Raw genomic sequence first — 11,652 nt, 5'->3', positions numbered from 1 at the left:
TGATGTCTTCGTTTTTTTCTTTGTTGTTTTGATGCTGTGAAGTCTGCCTTGTTAACACCAGGTGCTGAAAAATTAAAACTTATCTCATCAATCATCATCATCAAAGCAAGGTGGGGTAGGATGGTTTCAACTAGTCCCAAATTTCCAGAGGGAATTTGGCCTCTTGTCAATTCCCCTCTCCCCAAGGCTGACGTTACTAGAACAACAAAGTCCTCTCCAGCTGCCCAGTCTTGGGTTTACTCAGTTAAAAAATCTCATATAGTGGGCTCAGTGCTAAGCACGAGAAAGGGCCCAACATTTCTTGACTGATAATCTATCAGTTGTTTCCTGCCATTCAACTGTGGGACTCTAAGAATAGTACATTTTTCTGGTAGCAGAGTTTTAACAACCTAGAAAGCTTAATTAAGCTTTCCTGCTGCATTTTTTTAATTGAATTAGTAGCAGGAGAGTATTTTTAGAAGCCAAGTGATTGTTTCGTGTAACAGATACACGTCTGAATATTCTTAAAGCCTCTATATAGGCCAGCACAGCTAGAGGACCAACTTCACAAGTCTGAAAGCATGACTGGTTGTCTTTAGACACGTCATCACTAGCATAATCTATTTATTTTGTTCATTCATTATGTATATCTTGAATTCTTTCTTTTTTCCCCCCTAAGTACAAAGACAGAGTTGCAAGGAGAATTTTTAAAAATGCTTTACAAAGATGGTCGACCTTGAGAGGTGTTTTTTTCCCCTGCCTTCTGTTTGGCTGGTCTGGTGGACCCCCTTCCTAGATTTCAGTCTTATTTAGATTTTGTGTTTTATTCAGAGGAACCAGGACATGGCTTCATGGTAAATGTTTTGTACACTGCTTTGGAAAGTCAAAGTAACACTAAAAGTTTTGTTAGGAGGAAGCTCCAGGTTAAGAAAGCAAGCAGCCATTTAACTAGAGCTTTGAAGTGTACATTATCTCAGCAACTATGGTGACGATTCAAAGTGAGGTAGCAGATGGCACGTTTTCAAATGAATGCTCTGGCTAGAATGGATCTTTCAGGCGCTAGTGAAAAACATGACATAGAAGTGGTCCAAATGAAACTCTCAGGTTTCTCTGGAAGGATCTTTCCAAGACTATTTTAATGTTGGTAATGTGGGAAATACAGTATACAAATTAGAGCCACTACAACTCCTGGTTAAGATCACTAAATTACTGACACACAACTAATGGGAATGATCTAACAGAAATAGAAGACGTGATCTGAAGTAGTAATGCTCTCTTTGTATGCTATAGGTTTGGCAAAGGAGCTAAGAGGGATCCTGTGAGAAACCTGAGGGTGAGGTGGGGTGAGCATGATGAATTCTATTTGAGGAATTTTCCACCTCCTCTGAGACAGGTTTGCCAATTCAGATACATCAGTGAGATCCATGCAAAGATATGGGACTGGGCAAGAGTGTCCCAAAGGAAGGTAGCATGTGAAGACAACTCCTGGAGGTGGCCACAGGCACAGGAGAAAATCAAGTTATTTCTTGCTTCCTTTTGATATTTGTGGTATCAGATGATTCTTCTCTTTAATCTCTCATTTCCATGTTTACTTTTAGAATGAGTTTCAGTATTTCTCCATGTTTCTTCCTCTGCCAAATACTGCAAATCCAGGGACTTTTTGTAAAGAATCATGAAACGTTTTTTCTTTTTTTCTGAAATTGTATAGTATCTCCTTTGATTAGAGTTTGTTTCAGTGACCTGAAATATCACAGGATTTTTCTTTATCTTTGCTCAGCTTAGCTGCTACAAGGTAAGCAGAGGCAAGCTTACCTGCAGTCTTGGTTTTCTAAATACTGAATCCAAGTCCTTCTTTGAAGCACCATCGCTACCAAGGCCATGGAGACATGGTCCAGGCCAATCTTGGTTGCTGGCAGGTGAGCCCCTAGCACCAGCAAAATCAGGACACTGCGAGTTGTTGAGCTGTGGTTTGGTGGAGTTGGAGAGTATTGGGGGTGCCAATTTATAGCATTTCTTTTCTTAAATTTGGATTTTCTTCCACTAAGCAGGGTGCATATTGTTAAAACAAAAGGGGAAGAAGGAAAATAAGCACTGATAAATTATGTGCATTTGTGTTTTAAGAAGTACCTTCTACTTAGATTGATATCCTCACCACTCAACCCCCTCTATCTTTTTCTTCTCTTCTTGCTCTAATCTTACTACTCTTCACACTTCTAAGTTTGCAGAGTTCTTCAGCCAGGAAAACTCCATAAGGGTGGGGTCTGTTCTGCAGCTGACTCCAGGCCCTCCTGCTGCTTTCTTAGCTTTGGGGCCATTTTCTCCTTGGTATTAATGTAGTTCTTTCCCTGAGCTGCTCCTTTAAACTAAAGCTAGATCTCCTGTCTCGTTTTTACAGTGATCCCAGACTAACATGTGAAGTGTTGATATTTTGGCCATGATTCTGATGTGAATCCATGCCATGACTTTCAAATTAAGCAAACCTCAGCTCATTTTGTTGTTCTTAAACAATATACGGAATGGAAATGATTTTGAGAAACCTCTTTCTAAAAACTGTACATGGCTATGGCATGCCAGTATAGAGATAAAAGTAGATTTTGATTTAAATCGTATTCCAAGGCTCTAGTCACAAATGAATTTAACATTTAAATACAGGATAAAGTTTTCCAAGATTATTGTAGTTGAAAAGAAATAAACTGATGATGTGTTTACAACAGTAGTAGCAATCTAATACTTGGTTATAGAAGAATTAATCTCTTCTGCTTTCTTAAATAAATTGGTACTACATAGAAGAAGAAAGAAAAACTGATGTTTTCAAATAGAAATTTAAAAATATTTTAGGTTTTAACATATAAATATGAAATTCATTCCATAATGTTGCTAGAAATATAATGCCATGCAGTGATTATATGCATTTATATTTTTTCTATATATGCACTTAGATTTATGGATATGGATTTTGATAATACATTTGGTGAAGACAATTGCAATAAAACCATGCATAGTAAGATGCCATTTAAATAAATCTACAAGTGAGGATTTATGAAAAAGTGAAAAGATAGACAAAATAGTTTCCAAAAGATTGGCAGGGAGCAGATTATTGGGATTTTAAGTTTTTCATGGTTTTCTCTAGCATGAAGGATTGCTTTTTTAATAGAAAAAGGGACTTTTTAAAAATACTACCTACAAAATTCTCACAAGGAGATTGGAATTAAAGTACATTCCTGTACTAGATAAAAGAGATCAGGTTTTCCCTCTTAAGGTAGTCTACCAAATGCTGTTTCAAATGATTCAATTACACAATCAGTATACAGGACTCAACAGCAATAGCACAAAACAAAGTTTACCTAAATTCAAGTAGTGAGATCATCTAGTAATGAAACTGGATTGTGTATCTACTTAAAATTCTTTACTCACTCAATCAACTGAAATAAAGAACATTCTCCTGAAGACAGCAAGACGTAACTACTGATGTTTATACACAAAGTAAATCACTCTATCATTTAGAATCTAGACAGTTTTGATCTATTGAATTAGATTGCACACCATCAAAGAGGGTATAATTCTGTGGCCAGTGAATCAAACAGTAAACTTTATCAAATAAATTGGTACTACATAGAAGAAAGAAAGTTCAGAGAATTATGAGCAGCTTTTGGTTAAGCTATTTTGGGACTATCTGATAAATGCAAATATTTAATAATTTCATTGAAAAGATAGGACCTTTATTAAATAATTCCTCCCTGTACATTTTTGTTCTAGATAAAGAATGCTACCAAAACAGTGTTGCAAACCTAGGGAAAAGGCAAATATGACTTCCAACTATTTAACAGAAGACCACTACCTGGTACTTTATAGATTTTCCCACATTAATTTCTGGGGTCTTTTCAACAGGTTTTGATCCTTGATAGGCCCTCCCTGGAAAGGTAACTATTGATCCAAGGAATGAGTTAGAAGGCTCACCAACTGGAATTTTAAAATCACTGTAGTATTGGCGCCATGTGCTGCTAACCAGTGAGAAAAGAATCTGAAACCAGATGATCTGCTAGTACAAGGTTATCCACTCATTTTACAGTCAGCCACAGTGATGGTCGTTCCATTCATGGCTTCTGGAAAGAGTTGGTCCATCCCAAAAGTTTATTAGAAGATATGTAAAGTAAGTTGTACCACTAGTTTTGATTTTTAAAATTGAGATACATTTCATATTCCATAAAATTCATCTCAAGTCAGTGGTTTTCAGTATATTCACATGCTGTATAACCATCAGCATGGATTTCAGAGCACTTTCATCACCTTCAAAAGAAACTCCATAACCATCAGTCAGCAGTCATTACTCATTTTCCTCTCTCCGCATCCCCTGGAAACCATTATTTCTGTCCTTACGGATTTCCTGATTCGGGATATTTCATATAAATGGAATCATCTAACATGTGTTCTTTGCATCTCTCCCTTTTTATTACTTTTTAATGTCATAAATGTTTTCAAGTTTATCCACATTGTAGCATGTATCAGTAATTCTTTTTTTATGTTCAGATAATATTCCATCATATGGATATACCACATTTTATTTAGCCATTCATCCATTGAGTTTTTTCCACTTTTTGGTTATTGTGAAAAATTCTATAAGGTTTTTGTTTATAGTGAGGCAATGTATAGTTTTTTTAAACTACCATAGAAACCATCACAAAACACAAGTTGACAAGAACAACTTAGAGGAGGAAAGGTTTATTTGGTGCTTGCAGTTTTAGAAGTCTCAGTCTAAAGGTGGACAACTCCATATATTTCTACCAGCAATATATGAGGGTTTCAATTTTTTCACATTCTTGTCAACTCATATTTTTTCTACCTTTTAAAAAAATAATCATCCTAGTGGATGTTAAGTGGTATCTTGTAATTTTGGTTTGCATTTTCCTAATGACCAATGACACTGAGCATAAAAGTGCTTTGGGATATTTATATCCAATCTTTTTTGAAAAAATATTTAAATTCTAATCTATTTTTTATTTGGAATTTTTTCTTTTTGTTATTGAGTTGTAAAAATTCTATAGATACTAGAGCTTTACCAGATATATGATATGCAACAATTTTTCCCATTTTATGAGTTATCTTTTTACTTTCTTGGCAGTGTCCTTTGAGGCATATTTTAAATTTTTGATTAAATAAAATGTACTTTTTCTTTGGTTACTGTGCTTTTGGTGTCATATCTAAGAAATGACTGTTTAGTACAATTTCATCAAGGTTTATTCCTACATTTTCTTCTAAGAGTTTTATTATTTTACTTTTTACATTTCAGTCTATGATCCATTTGAGACCATTTTTGTACACAGTGTGAAATAAGGGTCCAATTTCATTTTGTTGCATTTAACTATCAATTGCACTAACATTATTTGTTTAAGGAACTACACATTCCTTCATTGAGTTGTCTTAGAATCTTTGTTAAAAATAAATTAAGGTGCTGGGCTTGTGGCTCAGTGGTAGAATGCTCACTTAGCATGTATAAGGCACTGGGTTTGATCCACATAAAAATAAATAAAATAAAGGTATTGTGTCCATCTACAACTAAAAAATATTTTTTTAAAAAATAAATTGATTGCAATTGTAGTGATTGATTTCTGTAATCTCAATTCTATTTCACTTATCTATATGTCTATCCTTATGCCAGTACCAGATAGTCCTAATTACAATAGCTTTGTAGTACGTTTGAAATTGGGAAGTATGAATCCTACAACTTTCCCTCTTTTCAAGAGTGATATGTGGGGGCTGAGGATGTGGCTCAAGCGGTAGCGCGCTCGCCTGGCATGTGTGCGGCCCGGGTTCGATCCTCAGCACCACATACAAACACAGATGTTGTGTCCTCCGAAAACTAAAAAAATAAATAAATATTAAAAAAAGAAAGAGTGGTATGTGTTCTAGTAAGTTTTTGCATTGCTGTGACCAAAAATAACTGACAAGAACAACTTAGAGGAGGAAAGGTTTATTTGGTGCTTGCAGTTTTAGAAGTCTCAGTCTAAAGGTGGACAACTCCATTGTTCTGGGACCCAAGGTGAGGCAGAACATCATGGGGGAAGGGCTCAGTACAGGAAAGCTGCTCTCAGCTCATGGCTGAAGAGAGGCAGAGAGAGAGAGAGAAAGAGAGGTAGGCAAGGGTCCACAGGGAAGACTCAACTCTAGAACACCTCTCCAGTGAGCCACCTCTTTTAGACACACCCCACTTTCCTACAGTTAGAACCCAGTCAGTCCATTCCAACTAGGATGGACTGATTAGATCATAGCTCTCACAATCCAATCATTTCACTTCTGAATATTCCTGCATTAACAGGAACTTTTGGGGGACACTTCATATCCAAACCATAATATTTTATTTAAGTCCCTTGCATTTCTATATTAGTTTTAGGATCAACTTGTATATTTCTGCAAAAAGTGCATCTGGTATTTTGATAGGGATTGCATTGAATTTGTTGATCAATTTGGAGAGTAAAACCATCACAATAATATTTGTCCCCTGATATGTGAAGGTGGGATTTCTTTAGATCTATTCAAGTTATCTTTAATTTTGTTCAATGATGCTTTGTGATTCTTAGTGTATAAGTCTTGATTTCTTTTGTTAAATTTATGCCCAATATTTTGTTCTTTTATGATACTATTGCAGGTGGAAATGTTTTCTTAATTTCTTTTGTAGGTTGTTCATTGCTAATGTATAAAAGTCACTGATTTTTGTATATTAATATTGTACTCAGCAACCTTGCCAAACTTATTAGCTCTAATATAAAGTTTTTGTGGATTCCTTAATGTTTCTTTTTTTAAAAAAACAATTTGATGTATTTCTTTTTTTATTTTTTTAGTTGTTGATGGACCTTTATTTGCTTATTTATATGTGGTGCTGGGAATCGAGCACAATGCCTCACACGTACAAGGTAAGCACTCTACCACTAAGCTACAACCCCAGCCCCTAATGTTTTCTATATACAAGATCATGTCATCTGAAATTAAGTTTTGTTTCTTCTTTTCTAATCTGGATGAATTCTTTTAATTTCTTCACCTTGCCTATTTGCCATATCTTTGTCTTCTGATCTCAGAAAGAAAGCTTACCAATATATTACTGTGGATTTTTCATAGGTGTCTTTTATCAGACTGAAAAATTTATTCCATATTTAGTTTTTTGAATGTTTTCATCAGAAAGGGTGTTGGATTTTGCCAAATGTTCAATACTTTTCTACATCTATTGAGGTGATAGTGTTGGTTTTTGTCCTATATTTAGTAATATGGTATTAATATAAGATATTGATTGATTTTAGCATGTTGAGCTTTGTATTCTCAAGATAAATTCTATTTGTTATGTCTAATCCTTTCTGTATGTTGCTGTTTGGTTTTATACTTTGCTGAGAATTTTTATAATAAGGATATTGGCCTATAGATATCTTTTCTTTGCTGATTTTGGCATGTGGATAATGTTGTCTTGGTAGAATGAGTTGGGAAGTGTACCCTCCTTTTTTTGGGAAGAGTTTGTGACTAATTGGTGTTAAATATTTAAATGTTTGGTAGAATTCACCAATGAAGACATCTGTTCCTTGACTTTTCTTTGTGGGAAGTATTTTTCTTATTATAATTTCAATCTTGTTTAAACTTTATTTCCTTTGGACTTAATTTTGGTAGTGTAGATTCTCTAACTTTTGGGCCTGCAAATTCCCTTACAAATCTTTTATTTCCATAAGATCAGCAGTAATATTTCATTCCTGGTTTTAGTAATTTGAGACTTTTTTTTTTTTTGGTAGACTAGCTAAGTGTGGGTTAATTTTGTTGATTTTCTCCCAAGAACTAGATTTTGGTTTATTTTTCTATTCTCAATTTATTTTTACTCTAATCTATATTGTTCCTTTGTTCTGCTTTAGATTTCATTTGTTATTCTTTTCTAGTTCCTTATATTAGAAGACTGGGTTATTGATTTGAGACCTTTCTTTCTTAATGTGGACATTTACAGCTATATGTTACTCTGTAAGTGCTGCTTTAGCTACCTCTTCTAGGTTCTGGTGTGCTGTGTCTTCATTTTCACCAATCTCAAGTAACTTTGTAATTTCTTTTGTGAATTCTTTGACTCATTTGTTAAATAGAAGTATACTGCTTAATTTCCACACATTAGTAAATTCCCCAAATTTCGTTATTATTGATTTCCAGTCTCATTCCATTGTGACCACAGAATGAACATTAAAAAATTAGAATTTGTTTAATGACCTAAAATATGGTTTAGGTAATGTTCCATGTATACTTTAGAAGAATGTGCATCATGTTGTTGTTAAATTATTTTAAAGTTGTTTGCTAGGTCTTTTTGACTTAAAGCATTGTTCTTACCTTCTGTTTATTTGTTGACCTTCTCATTGCTCTGTTATTGTGAGGCAATGAAGTCACCAACTATTATTGTTGAATTACTTATTCTCCTTCCAATTTGTCAGTCTTTACTTCATACATTTAGGGCTCTGTTATTAGATGCATATATATATATGCATAACTGTCTTCTTGGTGGACTGACCCTTTTATTATTGTGTAATGTCTTTGTCTCTAGAATGTCTCCTACAGATAGCATATAATTGGACTATGATTTTTATCCATTCTCCTATTTCTAACTTTAAATGGGAATGTTTAATCCATTTACGTTTAATGAAATTATCAATAAAGTGGGATTTAGGGTGCCATTTTGTTTTCTATGTCCTTTGTAGTTTTGTCCCTCTACTGCTCCAATAGTTTTATGCATTCTCTTGTTAGTATTTTCTAGTGTACCATTTTATGAGTTCCCTTATTGTAGCTTTTACCATATATTCTTTAGCTATTTTAAAGCTATTTTCCCCTTGATGATTATAATTAACATCTTGAATCTAGTTTGGATTTAAATCAACTTAATTTCAATAGTATACAAAAATTTTGTTCCTATGTAGGCTTTTCTGCCCCCATCCTTTGTACTGTAGTCATGTAAAATGTTATTTTTATTTTGTACCTATCATTACCACAGATTTTATGCTATTGTTCCTAAACCAGGAGAGTTAAGAACAGAAAACAAACTCAGGCTATCTTATATTTATCTACAGTTACTTTCACCAGTTCCCTTTATTTCTCCATATAGATTTGTATTGTCTATTTTAATATCACTTAACCCTGATAGACTCTATTATTTCGTGTAGGCAGACTTGTTACTGAAGAATTCTGTTTTTGTTTATCTAGGACTGTTCTAATTTCATTTTCATTTTGAAGGATATTCTCCTGGGTATAGAATTCTTATTTGATAATTATTTACTTTCTGCACTTTGAATATGGCATTCCACTGTCCTAGTCTCCATTACTTCTGATGACAATCCCTCATACATGAGTCACTTTTTCCTTGCTTTCAAGATTACATGTCCTGTCATGGATATTTTTGAGTTTTTCCTACTTGTGATTGATTAAGCTTCTTGTGTGTGCAAATCAATGTTTTTTTTTTTTTTTAAGTCAAACTTGTCTTTAACCATTATCTTTTCAAATATTCATGTTGCCACTTTCTTTTCTCCCTAAGGCTCCAATCATGCATACATTAGTATGCTTCATAGTGTCCCACAGGTCTCTGTGGCTATATTCATTTTTCATTATTTTTCCTTTCTGTACCTCAGAATGGATCATCTCAATGGACCTCTATTCAAGTTTGCTATTTTTCTCCCTGCTCAAATCTGCTATTGAGTACCTCTCAATGAAAAAATGAATTTTTTCATTTCAGTTATTGTTTTCAACTTAAGAATTTACATTTGGTTATTTTAATTTTTAAAAATATTTTTAGTTGTAGATGGATACAATACCTTTTTAAATTTATTTTTATGTGGTGCTGAGGATTGAACCCACTGCCTCACATGTGCTAGACAAGTGCTCTACCTGTGAACTACAACCCCAGCCCCTGGTTATTTTAATTTCTATTATTTAATCATTATTTTCTATGTGGTGAGACATCATTTTCATACTTCAGTTCTTTAGACATGGATTTTATTTAATTAAGTGTATTTAAAGAAGCTGACTTAAAAGTCTTTTTTGTCTACAAGTCCAATGTCTGTATTTCCTTGGGTGCAGTTAGTGTTTTATTCTTGTGTACTTTGTTTCTTTGCATGCTTCATAATTTTTTTGTGTAAAACTGGATGATTTAAATAATATGTAGTAACTGTAAAAATCATATTTACTTACCTCCATTTTAAGAGTTCTCTGTACTTGCTGCTTTTTATTTTAGTGAATTTTCTGAACTAATTCAGTAGTCTATATTCTTTGCAATACATGAACACTGAAGTCTCTGCTTGGGTAGGTTAGCAGAGATTTCCCGACTTGAAACCAGTAAGTTTCCCAGTCTGCGCAGAGGGCTGTACACACATTGCGACACTCAGCAGGAAAGGTGACAGCTGTTTTCGGCTTCACTTTCTTCTTGTGCAGAACCACAAGGTCAACTTAAGTTCAGAGTTTAGGACATTATCAGGTCTTTCCTGAGCAAGAGTGCATCCATTGGCAAGTGCAGAGCTCTACACATGTACATGACCATCTAACCCCCAGAATACCAGAGCTTTTCAAAACTCCTCTGACACCTCATTCCCCAGCTTTTCTTCTTAAGTTAAGGTTTTGGTTAGCCTATTGTTCACTGCAAGGATCATGTGCTGCTCCAGGCAGTCACATGTTAATTATCTCCTGAGTATTTTTCAGCAAATGTTCCAGAGGAAAAGGCTTTTCACACTTGACAAACTCAAATCCTGTAAAATAAAGACAGTCCGCAAGTAATATCTTCCAGAGAACTGCCCAACAGGTCAAATGACAGTTCTGTGGAAATGAGGCTTTAAAGGAGCTCTATCCTCCTTTGCCCCCTCTGGTGGCTTCCAGGCTACTGTTATACACCACTGTGTATTGTTGGTTTTCAAGGAGCCAGTGGAGATGAAAAGGGGATGGAAAAAGGGGAAGTTAAAACACCACAAAGCTCACTGTTCATGCTGTGATCCAGTTGTTTTTCTTGAATTAATAAGTACTCCTTGGATTGCTGCAGCCCTTGGTTAGTTTCCAGAATTCTAAAAAAAGTGAATTCTGACATTTTGAGCCAATTTCTTCTTGCTTTGACAGTGAGTGAAGGGTGTTCAGAGGTCCTTCCTCAACCATTTTCACTGGCTTTGATTTAAATATCGAATGCTCTCTTTTCTTTCCTACAGAATGAATTTGGATAAAACAATAAAGATACCACCACTGACATTTCTGAGCATTTGTATGGTTCAAACTCAATTATTCTATAAACATGCAACCAGACTGGATGCAGTATGAATTTTAGAAAATGGCTATCCTCCTAGTGGACATTGCCATAACTTCTGGACAGCAGAATCAGAGTGTTAGACAATCTTTTCATTACAGACATATCTTGAATCACCAGAAGAAACAAAACCTGATGCTTTTTAACATAGGCAGCAAGGATAACCCATACTTTACTGTAAGGTGGAATAGGAAAGAAAACAGAACAACTCTTGCAGGTTTCTTAATTGCATTTAAAAATGACCTCTAAATGCTGAACCTTCTGCTTAGCCACCACTCTGGGTTGCCAGTACGTTTCTGTGTCTGATGCACGAGAGACCATGTAGTCATGCTTCAAAGAGCACATCTTAGGCTGTGACTGAGGATAACAGTCACTCTGCTATGATCAATCCCTTT

The sequence above is a fragment of the Marmota marmota genome, unplaced genomic scaffold (genome assembly GCF_001458135.2).
Source record: "Marmota marmota marmota unplaced genomic scaffold, marMar, whole genome shotgun sequence".
In the NCBI taxonomy this organism is placed as follows: Eukaryota; Metazoa; Chordata; class Mammalia; order Rodentia; family Sciuridae; genus Marmota; species Marmota marmota.
Note: the sequence above shows the minus strand (reverse complement) of the source record.